Below are 19,834 nucleotides of genomic sequence, written 5' to 3'. Positions count from 1 at the left end.
CGCGGAGGAGGAGGAGGAGGAGCCGCGCGGGAGGGCGGCGCCAGGGCTCCTCGCGAAAGAGCGCGCCGCGCCGGGGAGCGTCCGCAGGCCTCGGCGATGACGCAGCCGGCGTGCGGAGCTCGACCTGTGCAATTACACTCCGCCCACGGTGCTGGCGCATCCCTCGGCCTCGCGGGGTTCCAGGGACCCAGGAGTGGGAAGGAAGGAAGGCTGACGAGGCTTTAAAGGGGAGAGGGGCGCGCAGGCGGGCGGGGGAGAGGTAGCAGGGTCCCTGAGCTGCGAGGCAGCGACTCGGGTGTGTTGCTTCGTCCCACCCCCACCACACGCCTTTCATGGCAGGAGCTTGAATCATTTTCTCTGAAACTGGTGACTCAGGGAGATGCAGCGTGAGAACCCTTGAAGCCTCCCCAGCCAGCCGGAAAGGGGAGACACCGCTGGCTCTGGGCCCAGCCCAGGTACCTGTGCTCCCCCTGGAGGCCACATTCTCTGAGGATGATGGTGAAGTGTGATGAGTGATGCACCCTCCTGCTGAGGTTGGGCGGGCGACCCCTGCCCCTCTGTCTGGCGAAGCTTGGGAACCAGGTCTGGTTCTAGGGCGTGCCGTTGCTTTGCACGTTGCACGCGGGGTGGAGGCGGGGCTCCAAGGCGAGGCCGCAGTGCACCCCCAGCCCCAGCCTGCTAGCTCGAAGGAAATCGCTTCCTTTATCGATTGGCAGCGGTGCTCAGTGCCGTGTTGAAAGAATAGAGGTCCGTTGAACCCTCGCCCTTAGGTCAGAGGTGAGTAAACTGATGCTTGGAGAGGTGAAGTGGTGTCTCACAGGGGCCAAGGACTCTGAGCACCCTTTGGGACGCTGTTGAGTCCTGCATTCCCAGGCCTCAGTTCTCAAACCCCGACTCCTATTTGTGGCTTCCCAGGAAGGTGTCGAGGACTGGTGAAGGTTCTTTGTGGACTGACATTCAGATTCCTTCAGCTTCGCAGTATCTTAGGCTAGGTGTTTCATTGCGCTGTTTTACATCTATGCAGTGACTCTGGAAAATACTTTGTATGTACGAAATGATTAAGAAAGCCAGTGCAATGCCTTGAAGTCCGGTCTTGCCTCTTAGTGGGGCAATGTGTGGAGCATGTCCCATTTTTGTCCGTAGGACCATTTGCTCGGCAGCATTTGCTGGGACTACTATTCTGAAAGGAGTGTCTGTTAGAAGTAATCAAGGGCCCTGGACCAGGAGAGCTGAATTTGGCCCCAGCCCTAACACAAGTTACCAGTGTTACCTTGAGCATGTCAGTTGCCTTTGCTGGGCCTCGGCTTTTTGTCTTGTACGTGTGAGCTCATCTTGCAGGGGGCGCCTGGGTTCAGGATGCTCTGGGAGAAGCCCAGGGAATGTGAATGCACTCCAAGTGGGGAGCTGATATCGGGTGAATCATGCAGTGGTGACTTCATTGGCGACAGTGACCTCATTCCTTTGGCCCACAGTCGTGCCAGACTGCCAAGAATACTGAGGGCTCTGGGCCCATCCCACCTGGCGTGGAAGTGGGGTGGGCAAGGGGTATCCGGGATGCCTCCACGTCAGCCCCTGCACGCAGACCTCCACAGCGACCTCTCCTTCCCATGGGCACAGAAGATAATGCCCCAGATAGTACAAGGAACACACAAAACCCAGTTCTCAAATGCCAGGGGTTGGGACAGGAAGCAGCTCTGTCTCCAAGCATCCCACAGGCTCTGCTTGCTTTTTTCCTTTTGTTGGAACTGCAAATGTTTAAACAGACACAGGTCTGTCTGTGTGAGAACAGTGAACTTTTCTATGTAACCTTCGCCTTCTCTTTTCTTTCCCCCTCCTTCCTCCTTGTCACTGATCCATTCAGCATTTCATTTAACAAGCATGTATTGAGGTCTGCTAGAAGCCAGGCTTTCTTCCTGAGCAGGGGATGAGGAGCTGGCAAGCTAGTCCCTGGAGGGGGAGCGGAAAGGAAGTGATGAGCAAGTAGATAATTACTATATAATGTGATCGGTACTGTGGTAAAGAATAAAGAACAGGCTTCTGGAAGCAAAGAGGAAGCGGTACGCACAGCTCTGGGTGTACTGAGGAAGGATTTGCAGAACTATGTCATTGCCCCCAGGGTTTAAGAGGCTAATTGGAGTAAGGGAAAAATGCCTGGGAAAGGCAGAGGACCCTGCCTCAGGACAAGAAGGAGCCTCACACAGCTTCTAGGCATGGTGAGCCATCTCTGGTGGACAGGAGGCAGGGAACTGGTTTTTGTTGCACTGGGTACCGTATAATGCAGCCAGTCCTTGGGCTTTGGAAAGCCATAGGAAAGCAGTGCCCCACCTATGTGCTGCTCAGAGACGAAGGGCCAGGGCTGAGGCGGGTACTGGGGGAGAAATCTGCTACCCTGTCTGTGCACCCTACCCACAAAGGCACAATCCTGGTTCGTTACAATAAGGGAGACATCTTATCGCAGCTGTGACTTTTGTTTATCAAACCCTGTACTCACAGGGGTGCATCCACCCAAAGGGGAATCGTTAGCTACTTTCCAAAGGGTGAAGGCACTATCTAGGCAAGCAGCCACCCCCAGAGTGAGGACGTTGCTATAGTTGCACTCTTCAATGTCTCCTAAAGGCCATGTGCACTTGATTACCACCTGTGCACTACTTGGTACAGTCTTGACACGTGGGGTCGCTGGGGATGTGCCCTCGAAGGGGATTTGAGACCCTGGCCCCTCCTCTCTCTTTGCTTCCTGGCTACGATGAGGTGAGCAGGCTTCCTGTCATGTGCTCCCCCACTCCCTGCAATAATGTGCTGCCTCGCCACAGGCCCAAAGGGAACAAAGCCAGGCAGCCACGGACTCAAACCTCTGAAACTGTGCGCCAAAATAAACCTTTCTTCCCTTTAAATTGATTACCTCAAGAATTTGGTCACAGTAATAGGAAGCTCGCTAACACGGATGTAATGAAGGGGAGGGACAAGTATTTGCAGAGAATCTGCTGCGTAGTGTGGGACCTGAGCACTGGCCTGGGTATTTGATATTCTTGATGTTGGACTAGAGCTTTCTTATTTACTTATTTATTTTTGGCAGTGCTGGGAATTGAACCCAGGGCCTTGCACCTGCCAGGCAAGCACTTTACTTCTGAGCTAGTCTAATCAGCAGCCCTGTAGGTAGGTCATCTTATTTCATCCCTAAAATAATCATGTAAGATAAGATTTTTTTAGAGAACAAAACTGTTTGCTTCTGTTCAGTGATCTGATTTCGTATCTCTCATCATGCGGTTTCATTAGAAGGCACCATCTTACACATCCTGCTTTGGTCCTTGCTTGTTAGCACTGGATACCTACCTGACTGAAGATGAGACAAGCAAAGCCCTTTCCTGAAAATTTGGAAACTATAAGAGTTTGCTAAAAAGACCAAAAAAAAAAAAAAAAGCCAAGCTGGGCGTGGTGGCACACACCTGTAATCCCAGCACATGGGGGTACTGAGGCAGGAGAATTGCTGTGAGTTCGAGGCCAGCCTCAGCTACAAAGTGAGTTCAAGGCCAGCCTGAAGTGCATAGTGAAACCCTGTCTCAGAAAAGACAAAAAAAGAAAAGAATTTCCTGTTTTTTACTAACTAAACTGGGTAACGTGAGCCTGGAAGCTATTGGCCATTTGTGTTTTGGCCATGCATGAACTCAACAATCCAAGAAAACGAAGCTGAAGTGTAGAGAGAAGCAAAGATGGAGAGCTGCCGCTCACCCATCCCCCAGAAAGAAGAAATACGCTATTTGTGATTTCTTGATTCTAATTGTCCCTGACACCCTCTTGCACTACTGTTCCTTGGTTGGACCCTTGAGATAATAAATCTCTCCATTTTTGCCTAGTGAGTAGCATTAGTTTTCTGTCACTAGTAACCAAAGGAATCCTGACTATAACAGTATTAGCCCTCTAGTTGAGAGAAGTGATATGCAGAAAGATTAAGATCCTTGCCCAAAGTGACACAGCTAAGTGGCAGAGGGATGTTTCAAAGTTATCTGTCTTCAAAGCTCACACTATTTGCTATGTCATACAGTGATGAGATATCAAAAGTTTTTGAGTAGTAAAATGACAAGTTCAGGTCTATCATTTGAGAAGTTCACTTTGGGGCTGGAGTATTGAGTTGCAGGGTAGGAGCATTAAGATAGTGCTGAGGAGAGAGTAGGGTTCAGCAGTATTTAGGTAATGGAATTCGCAGGACTTCGTAGTCGTGCTTTATCACCCTGTACCATGCTGTCCAAGAGGGTTGTTCTTAACCCACAAATGAGCAAATGTCTTGGACTTTCTATGATTAGATCAACATAACTTATCCATGAGCCAGTCATGGTGGCCAGCCTAAGGCCACATGGTTGTTGCCTTAGGCCTAGGCTACTATCTGTTCCTAAAACCATCATGGAACAAAGGCTTGTGAATATTCTGATCGGGCCTATGAGCCCTTCCCACCCAACCATGGAAATTTACTCCTACCAGCTTTTGTGGTGCATGCACAGTGGGTAGCAGGTATGGGAGGGGGGTCTGTGAGGGGAGGCTGCCAGCAATATCTGTTACATCCTGGTGTTGCTCACCAGTCAGTGTTCCTGGCTACAATGGACATAAAGAATTTGAGGAGAGCAGCACATATCAGGGGAGGGAGGAAGGAGGAGGGGCCATATCACATCTATGATTTATTCCACATGTCATCCAGTTGCTCTGTGTATACAGGAGCCCACGCTTACTCCAAACCACTTACCCATGGTCTGGTTCTTCTCTCTCTCTGAAACTCCTTAGGGATTATCAATAAGGAAGTAAAATGATTATCGCTCTGTTGCCTTGGTGCTGTTCTGCCCTCCCATGGTGGTTCTTTCTTCCACACATGCCCTGTGTCTTCAGACTGCAGTCTCTTCCCCCTCTAGTCTGTCTTGCCATTCAGACCCTCCTGGACTACTGTCTTAGTTTAGTTTTCTCACTGCTGAGACAAAATACCTGATACCCTAAGTAAAGGAGGAAAGGTTTATTTCAGTTTACAGTGTGTAAAGGTTTCAGTCCATAGTTGGCTGGCTCCAAGGCCAGGTGGCATAGCCCAGGGGCATTGCAGAAAAACAGTTCATGGTGGGCAGAAGGCAGCAAAGCAGCAAATGATGACATCAGTATCACACACTTAATTTTAGCATTACACACCCTAGATCCAGCCACTTCTGAAAAACCCCACCTATGACCTCATGAGGATTTGGAGACATCTAGACACAAGCCAGAACAACTACCTTCATTCTGTTGTGCTGTTTGCTGCACCTCTTTCTCTTTTCCTTCCCACTAATGTCTCCCATATGCGTTCTTTTCTCTTTGGGTTTAGATGTGACATGCAATGCATAATATTTTGTGCCAAGACATGAATGGCTTAAATATTGCAACAGTTTCTTAAAAGTTAATGGTCCCTCACTAGCAGAATGGTTAAGAAACAATTAATTTGCCCCATTTGGTTTTAGTTTTCAGTTAGAAAGTATCTACATCCATTTTTCCAGTTCATGACCTCCCAGAAGCTCAGATGTATGCCCCAGCCTCTGAGAATTTTGGTTCAAGTATCCTTGATAATGTTTTGCCATCTTTATTTCCGCCTTCTTCTTCAGCCTCGGTTCAGGAGACCAGTCATTCTGACTGGTGGCACCATCTTTCATTACTAATGTGTAGGGAAGAACACTTCCTTGGAGGTTGCTGGAGTGAGATATTCATGTGATCTGTGGAGGACCCCTTCCCATGACCTCCAAAGAAGGCTGGAGCAGATGCTTCTCCAGCACTGAAGTTAGCCATTTTATCCCACCCTTCAGTTCTAAGAGTGCCAGAAAACTATCCAGGCACACAGTTCTTCCTCCAACAGTGGATATTTTGGCCACTGAACATCAGAACCACATTTTGAGTTGGAGAATCTGCTCCTTTGGCTCCTGTAAGTCTTGGTGGATAAAAACAGCAGCCCTTCTACTGGCTAGAAATTACAAGTTCTTGTTTTCCTTGTCAGACTCAAGAGCTTGTGAAACTGAATTTGAACTCAAGGCAGTCTCCCTGTCTGTCTGGGTATGTGACTTCAGCGGTGGGTTCACAGTTCCCCCAACATGGGAAGAGGCATGTTGGGCAGGTATTGGTAGAGGATGTGTTATAATTAAGTTCCTGGTTTAGAAGTGACATCTTCTGAACCTCCAGTGGGTTGTGTAGAGGTTGGTGACAGCAATGGTACCAGAAGTGGCTTCTTTCCAGAATAGTTCCTGAGGCATGTGTTGGACACCATTCCTGTCTTGAGCAGCCTGTCTCGTCTTCCAACAGTCTGTAAGATACCTGTGATTCTTTTAAGGTTTCTTTTAATCAGCCTCAGACAGCTTCTGCTGCTTGCACTCAGCCTACTGAGGAGTTGAAGTAGATCACTATGCTTCGTGTGCAAAGATTACATGCCAGACTTATGTTCCTCATGCAGCAACTCAGACATTGTACAAGAAGTATGAAATCACAGTGCTCAGATATTGGATAGCATGTGGCACTGGATTATGGCTCCTGAGAAAAGAGAACAGAAGAGGCAGGCCCTCAATCACCCCGACTTCCTGTGGGCCTGCTTTCTCAATAGAAGCACACTGAGAAGGAACCCAGAGAGAGCACAGTGGTCTTGCTCAGCTGATGAGGTCACTGGGGAGATTTAAGTCAGTGTCATAGATGAGAGGGTATGGCAGCAAAAGATCACCCAAATCTGTTGCTGGATACTGCATTTCCTCAGTACTCAGGGCAAAGTTTCACATGACAGGGCCTAGAACTACCCCAGGGTTTTGTGGCGATGGGCACCCAGAACTCACAGAGGGCTGGGAGATGTGGGATTTTAACCAGTCAACGTGAAGAGACCTTGTTACATGTCTGGAGAATTCAGTAGACGCCACATGAGGGGGATGCTTGAGGAGAAGGATTAACATAGTCTTGGAGTAGAAGTAACTCCACACATCCCCCAACATGATTTATAAACAAGCCTCACAAAAAGCAGGATTATTCACTACACCCATAACTGCCACCCAAAACAAATCCATTATTTTTAAAGGACGACAAATAGACATCTGGTTTTAGTTCTGGTTTAGATAAAAAGTGTACCTCAAAAGTCTCATGTGATCAGTGAGTGATTGAATCATGGGGAGCACTGAGTTCACAGGTGAATATTCTGTGAGAAGGTGGGGCCTAGCTGGAAGAGCTGAATTTAAACTCAAGGCAGTCTCTCTGTCTGTCTGGGTATGTGACTTCAGTGGTGGGTACACAGTTCCGAAAGGCATAGCAACACCCTGTGACATGGAAGGGTCTGTCTCCCTCTGTGGCTCCTCCCTTCTCCTTCTGTCTCCTGGAACCTGTGACATGAGCATCTTTTCCTCTACTAGACCCCTTCACTATGCCCTTGCTGCCTTCAAACCAGCCAACCAAGAGGGCTGGGGATATAGCCCAGTGGCACAAGTGCCTGCCTGCCTGGCAAGCACAAGGTCCTGAGTTCGATTCCTGGTACCAAAAAACCCCCACAAAAACAAAACAGCAAACCAGCCAACTATGGACTGAAACCATAAACCAAAATAAACCCATCCTCCAAGTCGTAGGTATCAAATCTTGTGTCTCAGCAAGGAGGAAAATAACTAAGAGAACATCCAATGTTGTAAAATTAAGAATGGTAAAAATTACCTGACGTGCAAATAAGTAGGAAAATGTAACCTCAAATCAGAAGAAAACATAGTTCATAGAAACAAACAGATACAACAAAGATAATAAAATTAGTAGACAAGGCCAGGCGTGGTGGCACATGCCTGTAATCCCAGCACTCGAGGCTGAGGCAGGAGAGTTGTTATGAGTTTGAAACCAGCCTGGGCTACAAAGTGAACTCAAGGCCAGCCTGAAATGCATAGCAACACCCTGTCTCAAAAAAGGCAAAAAAAGGGGGCTGGGGATTTAGCTCGGTGGCACAGCGCCTGCCTGGCAAGCGCGAGGTCATAAGTTTGATTCCTGGTACCGGAAGAAAACCAAAACCAAATAAATAAATAAAATTAGCAGAGAAGAGCTTTAAAAGGAATTTAAAATGTGCACAAGGATTTAAAGAGAAAACATAAACATAATGAGGAGAGTCAAAGATATTTAAAAAGAAGCAAATGGAACTTGTAGAGCTGAAAAATACAACACCTGAAGTGAATAAACATAAACATAATGAGGAGAGTCAAAGATATTTAAAAAGAAGCAAATGGAACTTGTAGAGCTGAAAAATACAACACCTGAAGTGAATAATTTACTGGTTGGTTTAAGAGCATTTTGGACATTGTAGAAGATGTCTGTGACATTGAAGACATAGCAATAGGAACCATCTAAGCTAATGCCCCCACAGAGAGAAACATACACACACATGCACACACAGAAACACAGAGCCCCAATGACCTGTAAGACAATATTAAATGATTTAGTCCACACACATAATTGGAGTCCTAGGAAAGGCCTAGGGGTAATTCTTTGAAGAGCCAATGGCTAAAACCATGTGATATTTAATGAAATTGTAAATTTAAAGTACTGAAAGCAGGAAAAATACAAATAAACACATCAAATAAGCACTTCTTAATTACAATACCTAAAACAGTAATAAATGCAGAAAAATTAAAAACAGAAACAGGAAAAATACATACAGTGGGGGAAAAGATGGGAATAATTGCAGACTTCTCATTAGAAACAATGCAAACTAGGACTTAGTAGAAGTCATCTCCCCCTTACCCCAAACTGGGAATCGAATTCAGGGAGCACAGAACTACATTTCTAAATCATTAAAAAAAATTTTTTTTTAGTTACATGTGAATTTCTTGTATACAGCATATTGTTGGATCTTGTTTCTTGATCCACTCTGCCAGTCTGTTTCTTTTGATTGGTGAATTGAAACCATTGACATTGATGGCTATAACTGATATGTGTTGGCTTATCCTTGTCACATTATTTTTTGCTGTTAGTTCCTTGTCTTTCCCCTGTTTAATTGCTTGCCCCGCCTGGTGGCTTCTTTCTGTTGGTGTGGAATTGTGCACACTGTTTTCTCTTTCTGGAATATCTTTGGGAACACTTTGTAGAGCTGGTTTGGTGGTCATGAATTTCTTCAGTTGTTCTTTATCATGGAAGTATCTTATTTCTCCACTAATTCAGAAAGATAATTTTTCAGGGTACTTAGAATACATCACTCCAAGCTCTCCTTGACTTAAGGGTATTGAGAAGTCTGTTGTGATTCTGATGGGCTTTCCTTTGTTGGTGATTTTTTTCTCTTTTCTAACAGCTTTTAATCTTCTGTTTTTCTGCTGAATATCTGGAATCTTGATTACTATATGCCTTGGTGTAGGTTTTTTTTGGTCATAACTAATTGGAGTTCCATATGTCTCACTTAACTGTGCCTCAAATTCTTTTTCCATGCTTGGAAATTTTTCTGCCATTACTTCTGTGTCAGGTTTTTTATGTCATTTGTGCTGACTCCTGCTTTTTCATTGTCTCCAATCAATCTTATGTTGTTCCTTCTGCATCATCTTGCAGCTGTTGGATTGTTTTTTCATTGTTCCCTTGCTATTTTTAATAGATCTTAGTTGGGCATGGGGGCACACACCTGTAATCCCAGCACTTGGGAGGCTGAGGCAGGAGGATTGCTGTGAATTCGAGGTCAGCCTGTGCTACTTAGTGAGTTCAAGGCCAGCCTGAACTGCATAGTGAGACCCTGTCTCAAAAAGACAAAAAAATGTCTATGGCCCTAACACCCTGAATGTGCCTGATCTTGTCAAAAAGACAAAAAAAAGGAGACCTTTCTTTTTGTGATTGCTCACCAAGATCCTGTCTTCTAGGTCTGATATTCTGTCATTTTTGTTCATGTAATTTTATAAATTTTCAATGAAATTTTTAATTTCCTGGGTATCTGTTTGAATCTGTTTTATGGATTCCATTTCTTTCCTATGTTGGGCATTTGTGGTTTCCATCATTTTCTTATGCTCCTCTGATGTGTTTTTGTTTTTTTTTTAAATCTATATCTACACTAGATTTGCTGAGTAAGTCCTTCATTATGGTTCTAATCTCTCTCTCTCTCTTTTTTTTTTTAACCTGAGAGGTTATTTCTGATTTCCTCTATAGTTTCACATATCTGTTTTTGAACTTCTGTTGCTATCATTTCAGAAATTTCAGATGGGTGGCTTCCATTTTCCTTTACTTTGTTATCCCCTGGACTTGTCGTGGGTGGGCTGGAGGTCTAGGGTTGGATTTTGCTTCTATGCCTTGTCATTGTCTATTTTTAAATTTTATTTTGTTTTCTGTGTTGACTCTTATAAACTTCTTATAGTAGACAGCTTTATATCACTAGTACAGAGGCCTCCCTAGAAAATGTCTAGTCTTCAGAGATGTCTTCTAGGTGTAGGAGGTTCTTCTTTTTGTGTCTGTCCCAAGATCCTACCTTGCCAACTTATTAAGGATGAGATATTGCTCTCTATTTGGCTCAGCACCCAGTTTTATGGTATTGGACTAATATGATGTTTATGACCCCAGACAATCACAGTGTTGTTATAGAAGGGAGAACAACTGATTACAACAGGTATGACATCCTAGGTAAAATAGTACAAGTACCAAATATAGTATCAAGCACAGGTTAGAAGCTGACAAACTATGGCAACTATTAATTTGAAACATAATAAAAATGTATTTCTCATTGTTCTAGAGGCCAAGATCAAGGCACAGTCAAACCTGGTGTCTGGTTAGGGGCTCACTGTTTCCAAGATGGTACCTTGTTGCTGAGTCCTCTATGGGAAAAGGAATGAACCCTGGGTCCTCATATGGAGAGAGGGAAGGGGTGGGGGAGAGGAGAGAGAATGGGGGAGAGAGAGAGAGAGAGAAGAGACGAACCCTGTAAGCCCTTTTATAAGATCACTAATCCCATTCATGAGTCCTCCATCCTCCCAAATCCAAAGGCCCAATCTCTTAATACCAATATACTTGGGATTTAAGATGTTCAACCATAAAAAGAAATACAGTACAGATATGTGCTTCATTGTGGATGAGCCTCAAAAACTTTATGCCTTCATAGTTCTAACATGAGGGTGGCTGGACTCCTCGTCAACTCCTTCCTTTTACAAATGTGAGTCTGTGCCCTTATCATGTTGCAGTTCACAACTGTGGCATGGTGCAAAGGGTGAAAGATTACTGAGACCATGTCCAGTTCAAACTCCAAGAAGGCCCAGAGGGACTGCCTTTACCGAGACCTCTCAGTGCATCTCATAAGGACAGCCCTGAACTGAAGCTTCTCCGGCTTTTTATTGATAGAACCAGGAAGCAAGAATAAAGGAAAAAGGAAGGATATCTATGCGTGAATGCATGTAGGAGGAAGGGAAAGGAGAGGGGAAGGGCAGGGGAAGGGCAGTGTGGCCTGTTACGTGACTGACTTTAGGGCCAGTCTAAGTGATAAGTCAGAGTATGGGGAAGATAAAGGCCAGAGCATTCATTCCTTGAGGCAATGTATTTAAATTCTGCTTGGATCTGTGGCCTGTAGACCATCTTTGAATTTCTAACAGTACATTCCAGGCGATTTTGGGTGACTCCAAAAGGCCCTTACCTCTGCATATCCATCGCATACATACCTCCAGCCAACACCCCCACAGCACCTAACCCAGGACTTGGGCAGACTGTGGATCTTTGTCCAGATCACCCTACCTGTGAGGGACATCAGGCCTGGGTTCCCAACCTCTGACCCAAGTACAGTGCACCTCCCCTGACACCAGGCTGTGGCCCAACACAGTGTCCATGGCAATGGGACAGCTCTTATGGGGGGGCAGCCTGCTTCCTCACCTCATGAAGACGGAGCCCTGCCCTGGAGTAGTTACCATCCTGTGATGTCTCCAATCTGCCAGCACAGCCGCTACTAATCGTTGGTGGGCATATAAACCCCATATACAACACTCGGCAAAATCTAGACCACGCCTTCATACCCCTCCCCCACCTTAGAAGGGGCCTCATTTGGGGGATGAGTGCTTTGGTAAGAGGATTGAGGTGGATCATGACGTCTTCCAAGGTATGTTATGCTTACATAACAATAGCTAGTTGCATAACTACTTCCTAAGGAGGGTGGATTCAGATAATGTGTGTTTCAGTTACTTTGTACTGCCGAGCTCAGTAGTAAATACATTTTTCATTATGAACCAGAATATGTAACATATGTGTGTATACAGGTACATATAACAAGTAAAAGTTTGACAAAGCAATACTTAATTTTACTACCTACTGTGAATTCTGGATTTTCCAATCCATTTTATTTCAAATGTACTTTGTGCTACAGAACTGTACACTTAAAAACGGATCAAATGGCAAAGTTTATGTATATTTTAACACAGACAAAACAATAGATATGTTTTATTTTTAAAATGGAATTTCCAGCTTCTCTAAAAAAAAATCAGGTCTTATGACCCGAAGTCCACACTGTCTAGGGTGGCAGAGGTCTGGGCCTTGGCATTGTTTGCCATTTGAGACAGAGATGGAAATGACTGGCTTTTCTTTTGGGGAAAGCTGCCCAAGAAACTTTAAGCTATGCAAATTTGAAGCAAATTGCTTCTGGGGAGAACCCTGCAGCTTTGAAGTAATCTGCCAGCAGATGTTTTACAAAGAAGTTAAATTGTAAATTCTTAATGTAAATTATTTTGGCAGAAATACGTTCCTGCCTATACGGCTTTCTCTTTACCTGAATGCTTCCTGCAGGCATTAGCCTTCTCCGGCTGGGACCAAATCCTGCTTTGCCCTGGGGTGGAGTTCTTGGACTACATTTACAAAGGTAAAAGCTTTCCAGGCATTTCTGATTTTCCTCTAGGTGTCTTCTTTTACTTCCCAGTCAAATGAACTCTCTCTCTCTGTCTCTCTGTCTCTCTCTCTCTCTCCCTCTGTCTGTCTCTGTCTCTGTCTCTATCTCTGTCTCTATCTCTATCTCTGTCTCTATCTCTATCTCTATCTGTATCTCTATTTCTATTTCTATCTCTATCTCTATCCTCAGCTTGCTCCCCCAAAAGCAAAACGCCTAGTTCCTGCCTGCCCCACGCTCACCTGGAGCCTATGGGCTCTGCCCTGCGAGCACCAGACCCCTAGTCATCAACCTTTTCAGCCCTGTGCCAAAGCTCCTTCCTTCATTCCCAACACCACGTCTCTTGTCCCAGGCTCTATCCCCGTGGTCTCCATCTGGTTTATAGTTGGCTTCTCTTGCATCTGGCACTGCCAGGCTAGTCTTCCTGAACCAGGGTTTGGTCAAATTACAGCCCTGCTCCAAAGTGGGGCTTTTTGCCTCATGCCCCAAATCTCAGTTAGACCCTGCCCCAAGTTCCCAGTCAAACTGAACCCCAATGTCTTTCTAGACTCAGCCCACCCCCGGAAGGCCTTTCTGTCGCTGCTAAACCCAGTGGCCCCCTCTACCTTCCCACCACTGCGCCTTTGCCCGTAGCAGTCTCCTCATCTGTGTGGCCTCGCTCTCCCTCTGCTTATGGACGTGTCCACCTGCAAAGCCAGTCTTTATTCCTCCCTCCCTGATGGACCCCTCATGTATAGGACCCCACTGTTCAGCTGAAGTCTGCCTCACCTCTCTCCTTTCTTCCCTGCCCCATAGCCCACACCACTGCGAGAGCAGCAGGTACCTTTCCATCTGTCTAAACCGGCATTCTCTCTAGAAACACCAAGACATTGCAATGGCCTCATAAAGACTCAAGTCATTTTTTCCTATTTGAATACATTCTTCTTAATGAATACTACCAATGGTCTACCTTCCCAGGTGACTCTCCTGCAAATTAAGGTGCTATTTTGGGTCTGCCTGAAACCTTGTTTTCTTGTCTGAGTTCTCCTGTGTAGCCATATACCCTTTCACTCATCTTTACCCCTGTTCCCTCACTGGTGTTTGTCACTGACGGGACATCTCAGACCACTCACCGAAAGATTTAATTGTCTGCAGGGTAATACTTGCTGAAAGAGACACGATGAGCTTGGGTTGGGGGGTTTGGGGTTGGATCCCTTCATTCCTAGGCTGGTATCTGCCTTGTTCTCCACTGCCTGTCCCTCATGCCTGCCCGGTACCTCACATACTGTTCAACAAGTATTTATTGAAAGACAAAAAGAGGGATGCACCCTTCCCACACACTTAATAATGTGCTTGAAATCCCCAGAAGGATTTCCTAGATTTCTTCACCTACTTCCTGGACTGTACAGGTTGTCCTGGGCTCCGAGCTCTGGAGAGCCCCTTGCCTTCCTCATGCTGCAATCCTGAAGCGTCTGGAGGCCCCAGTCTAGGGCTGCTTCCTTTTTGGGCAGGCGTAGAGAGCCCACCCCCTATCGGGCTGACCTCAGAGTCTTCTAAACCCAGCTGGAGTGAAGCGCATTTGCTTCAGGGTCTGGGTAGGGCTCCTGGCTGGGCCGGCAAATACATTTTGCCTACCAAGCTCTCCTGCCTCCTCCTACCTCCCATGGTGGGGGGATCCCATACTTCCCCTGAATGCTTACAGCCTCGCATAGGTTAGAGCCCAAAGAAAGAGAAATTGCACTTCCAAGGATTCTTCTGCACCCACAAATACAAAATCACCAGGTTTGCATCATCTCCGACAAGGACACAGGGAGCGGGCAGGGCTTGGGGTTGCTGGCAATATTCCTGTTCTTGACCTGGGTAGTGGTTAGAGGATATTTTTACCTCGTAATAATTCTTTACATTTACATTCCATGCACTTTTCTGAATGTGCATTAAATTTCACAATAAAAAAGCCAAAAAACAAAACAAAGGAGAAAGTTCTTTTGCCACCCCCAAATGCTTAATCCAATGTGTCCAGTAACTTGGCTGTAACCCCTGCTGGCATTTCAGAGTAAGCAAAAGTGGTTGGAACAGCAACAAAAGACCCTGGATCTGCCTCTGAATCTAGTCAGGAAAGCGGGCCATGCTGTCATCATTTTGATGAGGAATCCAGAGGCTCAGAAAGTGGGGGGCTTCAGTGGGGCCTGGAAAGAAGGGTGGGACTTAGCAAGTGGAGGGAAGCAGGGCAGGCCGTTCTGGCTGAGAGACAGTGTGTGCAAAAGCTGTTAGGTGGGGCTGGGTTGATGTATTTGGGAGGCAGTGAAAAGCTTCTGGTGCTGGAGAGATGGTAGGAGGGAAGTCTGGCTCCTTGGAACCCTACCTTCTGACCTCAGCCCCAAACACAAGGCGGGATGGATACCCCTCCCAGGCAAGCCTGCCTCGGCTGAGCAGAGGGGTCTGGGCACTCATGCAAGAGCAGACGTGTGTTTCTTGCTTTGTTTTGTTGTCTTGCTCAAGCGAAAGGCCCATGTGGGCTCATAATCCCCATCCCAGACAGCCTGGAAGTCACATCTGCCAGACGCATTACACGCAGCACACGCATTCCTGCAGAGAGATGTGCTATAGCCCTGACTTTGAACCCCGCCCCACCCTGCAGCTGCCTCTGAGTCCCGGCAGGAAGAAACTGTCCAGAAGTAGGGATGAGGAACAGGCATGAGAACCCAGGCCTGCAGAAGCTGGGATGGGGATGTGTGCGGGCCGTGAAGTCACTCCACTCCACTCCACTCCCAGTGAAGGGCCCTGGAGTCCAGGAATTTTACCCACCTTTACCAAGCGTATGGCTGCTGAATTTCAAAGGCAGGACTAGAATAACTTTTCACTTTAGTGAATGGAAATTCAATCAGTCCTAGGTAGTTGATACACACAAAGAGGGACTGTGCTGAGGAATGAGGCTTAAAACAGAGAAGAGTTAGTAACAGTCCCAGCCGTAGTACTGCTGATGACGGCTACCAAGCATGAAAGTTCGCTATGTGCCTAGATCCACAGTCACTTCTTCCGTTTAACCCTCATGGTGATCCCTTGATGTGGACACTATTATTATTTCCACTGTACATGGGAGGAAACTGAGTGTTCGGGGGCTGGGATGCTTTGCCAGAGTCCTACCAGTGTGGAACGGGGCATCCAGCGGCTGACTCTGGAGCCCACACGGTGGGAGCTGGCCGTGCCCACTCACGCCCTGTCTGGGCCCAGAGAGGTGCCTGCCTCTCAGACTGGAGCATGACCGCCCCGTGCGGTGTGACTCCCTGAAGACCATCTGGTGACTTTTACTTGTGCTAATTTCTTATTAAACCACCTCCAGATTTGGCTTCCCAGGCCACTCACATTTAGCGAAAGGAGGCCACGAACTGACAACATGGCAGCTGTAGTTTTCATTAGTAAATGAATCAATTGCCTGCCGGGTGCACACGTCTTTTAAGACGAGCCCGCCCTGGAGAGGAGCCCACTGTGTGCCAATGTAATTGAGATTCTTAGTGTGCAGGATGTGGCTGGCCCTCTTTCCTTCTCTTGGCAGATGTGGCCAGCCGTCCCCTGGGACAGCCTGGCTTTATGGATGCAGGCTGCCTGGTCAGAAGGTGGGGGTCGTCTGTACAACGAAGGGCGCTACAATGCCAGGTTCCGGGTGTGTTCCAAGTTCCACACTCTGTGTGCAGACTCCCAGCGCCACAGCAAAGGCAGGCCTTGGCCGGAGACTGGTAAGTTCAGCTACGGTGTTTTCCCTCCACACACTGAACCTATGGCTTCCTGCATCTTGCGCTTCCCCTGCTTTCAGTCCGCAGTGGCCCTCGAAGCTAGTGATCAGCAGGGTGACTCAGGGAGCTATTTTTTTTTAAAAAAAACCACTTAATTGACTTGTTGAGAAACAACGTTTTGCTCTTTTGTAACAAAAGTATAGTTTTTTTTTAAAAAAGTGCATAATAAGACAATGGGAGTGACTGGGTTAGTGTTTTGTTTTGCTTTGCCTTGTTTTGTTGTGTCTCACTGCCACTTTGTAAGGCTGGACTGCAGGGCTTGCTCTTTGGCATGAACACTGGGTTGTTTTCTACAAAGCTCAGTGAGTGGCACCTCTTTGTGAACAGAATGTGTGTGTGTGTGTGTGTGTGTGTGTGTGTGTGTGTGTATGTTAAAGGCACTTAACATTATTTTTTTTTGTTTTGTTTTGTTTTTCTTTCGGTACCAGGAATCGAACTCCTGACCTTGTGCTTGCCAGGCAGGCACTTTGCCGCTGAGCTAAATCCCCAGCCCCAAGGCACTTTACATTAAATCTGCCCTCTTTATAAATGTTTAGATGCGCAGTCCAGAATTGTTAGCTATGTGTGTGTTATTATGCAGTACAGTTCTGGAAATTTTCCATCGTGCATGGCCGAGACTCTGCACGCATTAAACAGAGTAACGACTCCTGTCCCCTGCCCCTGCGTCCTTAGCAACCATCCTTCCATGTTCTGCTTCTATGAATGTGATTACTTCAAATACTTCACGTAAGCGGAACATGCAGCCTTTGTCCTTTCATGACTCTTATTTCTCTTACACAATATCCTCAAGACTCATCCAATTTGTAACATGTGATAGGATTTCCTTTCTTTATGAGGCTGAACACTATATACATATCACATTTCAAAAATCAAAATTTATCCTTCAATGAGCATTTAGGTTGTTTCCAACTCTTGTCTGTTGTGAAAGCAATAAATACGGGTATGCAAATCTCTCTTACAGATCCTGTTTTCAGTTCTTTTGGTAAATACCCAGAAGTGGTAATTCTATTTTTAATTTTTTGAGGAACTTCTGTATTGTTTTCCGTAGTGGCTGTCTTGTTACTTTTCTCTTGTTGCTGAGACAAAATACCTGACACCCAAAATTAGGGAATGAAAGGTTTACTTAGCTCAGTTTGTGGAGGGTTCAGTCCATAATCAGCTGGCTCCAAGGCAGCGTGGCATGGCAGAGGGCAACAGTTCATGGTGATGGAAAACAGCAAAAGCAAAAGGGGAAGAAGAGAGCAAGCCTCTTTCCTTCCTTTGTGTTGTATGCGGGCTACCTGCCTCAGGACTGGTGTGACACTCACACCCATAATCCCAGCATTGGACCATGAATCAATCACAAACTCTAGAAGCCTACCCCATGCCTGCGTGAGGCTTGGGAGGACACAAACCATAACAGTGGCTATACCATTTTACCTTCTAATAGTACACAGGGACACAGTTCCTATAAATCTTTGCCAATACTTGTAATGTTCTTCTTTTATAATGGCCATTCTTACAAGTATGAGGTAATATTGTAATTTTGTATATAGTTGTATTATTTCCCTAGTAACTAGTAATGTTGAAGATCTTTCCATGTATCTGTTGGCCACTTATATATATTGTTTGGAGAAATGTCCACTCAGGGCCTTTGGCCATATATGGTTTGTATTTTTTCCCTGATTCCAAACTTTGCTTTTGCCGCTCTGATAATAGTTTGCTTTAAAACAAAAAATTTTAATTTGATGTAATCCCATTTTTCAATATTTTCTTTTTTCTCTTGGAGTCATCTCCAAGGAATCATAGTTAAGACCAATGTTGTAAAGATTTTGTTTGTGTTTCCTTCTAGGTGCTTTACAGTTTTAGGTATATGTTTAAGTCCTTAATCCATTTTAAGTTGATTTTTGTGTATGTGTAAGATAAGGGACCAATTTCATTCTTCTGCATGTAGATATTCAGATTTCTCAACATCTTTTACTAAAGACTGTCCCTTCCTCATTGCATAATCTTGGCACCATTGTTGAAGATCATTTAATTATAAACCTGTGGCTTTCTTTGTGCTCTGCATTCTGTTCTTTTGGTCTGTATTTGTCTTTATGCCATTAACATACTGTTTTGATTACTTTAGTTTTGTAATATGTTTTGAGGACAGGAAATCTGATACCTTTAGCTTTATTCTTTTTCCTCTAAATTGTTTTGACTATTTTCCTTGCCTTCATGCATTTATATAAAATGTCATAATCTATTTTTAAGTTAAAACTTCAGTCACTTTCAAAAATTGTACTCTTCCACACATTTTGCTATTAATGTTGCAAGTTATACTTTTTATATTATGTATCCACTAGCTAATCTTTGCATAGTTATTTTTATACTTTTGCCTTTTAACTTTACCAGAATGAAAGGTGATTCATGCATAATCATTACAGTATTATGTTATTATAATATTGTTTGCCAAAATATTTAATGTTGAATGTGATCACTATGTACACCTAAAATGTACCAATAAACTTAATAAAAACAAACAAAAAACCCAAAATATTTAATGTTTACCAGCAAGTTTATACTTCCACATACTTTCATGTTGCCATCTTGTGTGCTTTTATTTCAAATTGAAGTATTACCTTTAGCACTTCTTGTAAGGTATTATGGTTTGTCTGTGTGTCCTCCCAAAGCCTCATGCGGCCATGGGGCAGGCTTTTAGAGTTGATTGATTGTGAGTGTGCGAGCTACACCCGCCCTGGTGTGGATAGTTTGCATATGTAAGGGAGAGGAAAAGGGTGCTTGAGGCCATTCCTCCCCGATTCCTCCCTGGTGTGTGCTTGTTGCTTTGCTGTGTTCTGTGCCAGGAGCTGTAGCCCTCTGCCATGTGCACTCTGCCTTATAATCTGCCAAGTACGGACTGAAACCTCCACAAACTGTAAGCGAAATAAACCTTTCCTTCCTTAATTTTGGGCGTCAGGTATTTTGTCCCAGCAACAAGAGAAAAGTAACCGAGACAGAATTTGGTACCAAGAGTGGGGTTGTTGCTGTGACTATACCTGACCATGTGGTTCAAGAGCCTTGGGAAATGGCTTGTGGGAAGAGTTTGGAAAGGTTCAGAGACATCGCCTGAAAGAACAGAGCTTGAATGGCTTCGGCTGTTCTGTTTGGGAGATTCTGGTCAGAGCTCAGAAGATCAGGAAGCTCATAGAAATCCTGCCGGTAAAGACCGGGTTTGGGAGGTTTCTGTTGGGAAGAAGGACTGCATTGGTTGTTGGACTCCAGA

The 19,834-nt window shown here is 45.4% G+C and overlaps 1 protein-coding gene across 3 annotated transcripts in view; it reads left to right on the top strand.

Moving 5' to 3' along the window:
• Window positions 1-19,834, top strand: part of Atp6v1e2 (ATPase, H+ transporting, lysosomal 31kDa, V1 subunit E2) — a 25,517-nt gene that overhangs the window by 1,076 nt on the left and 4,607 nt on the right. The window contains exons 2-3 of one of the 3 annotated variants that reach the window (XM_013517587.1): window positions 12,670-12,793; window positions 16,350-16,530. The exons of 1 other annotated variant lie outside the window; for it this stretch is intronic. The gene's annotated coding sequence lies outside the window, so the exon portion shown is untranslated. The remainder of the gene's footprint in view (window positions 1-12,669; window positions 12,794-16,349; window positions 16,531-19,834) is intronic. One more of the 3 variants, XM_005390982.2, reaches the window with a different exon arrangement.

The sequence above is a fragment of the Chinchilla lanigera genome, unplaced genomic scaffold (assembly GCF_000276665.1).
Source record: "Chinchilla lanigera isolate Chin_1 unplaced genomic scaffold, ChiLan1.0 scaffold00040, whole genome shotgun sequence".
NCBI lineage: Eukaryota > Metazoa > Chordata > Mammalia > Rodentia > Chinchillidae > Chinchilla > Chinchilla lanigera.
This window is presented reverse-complemented; position numbering and strand designations above follow the sequence as displayed.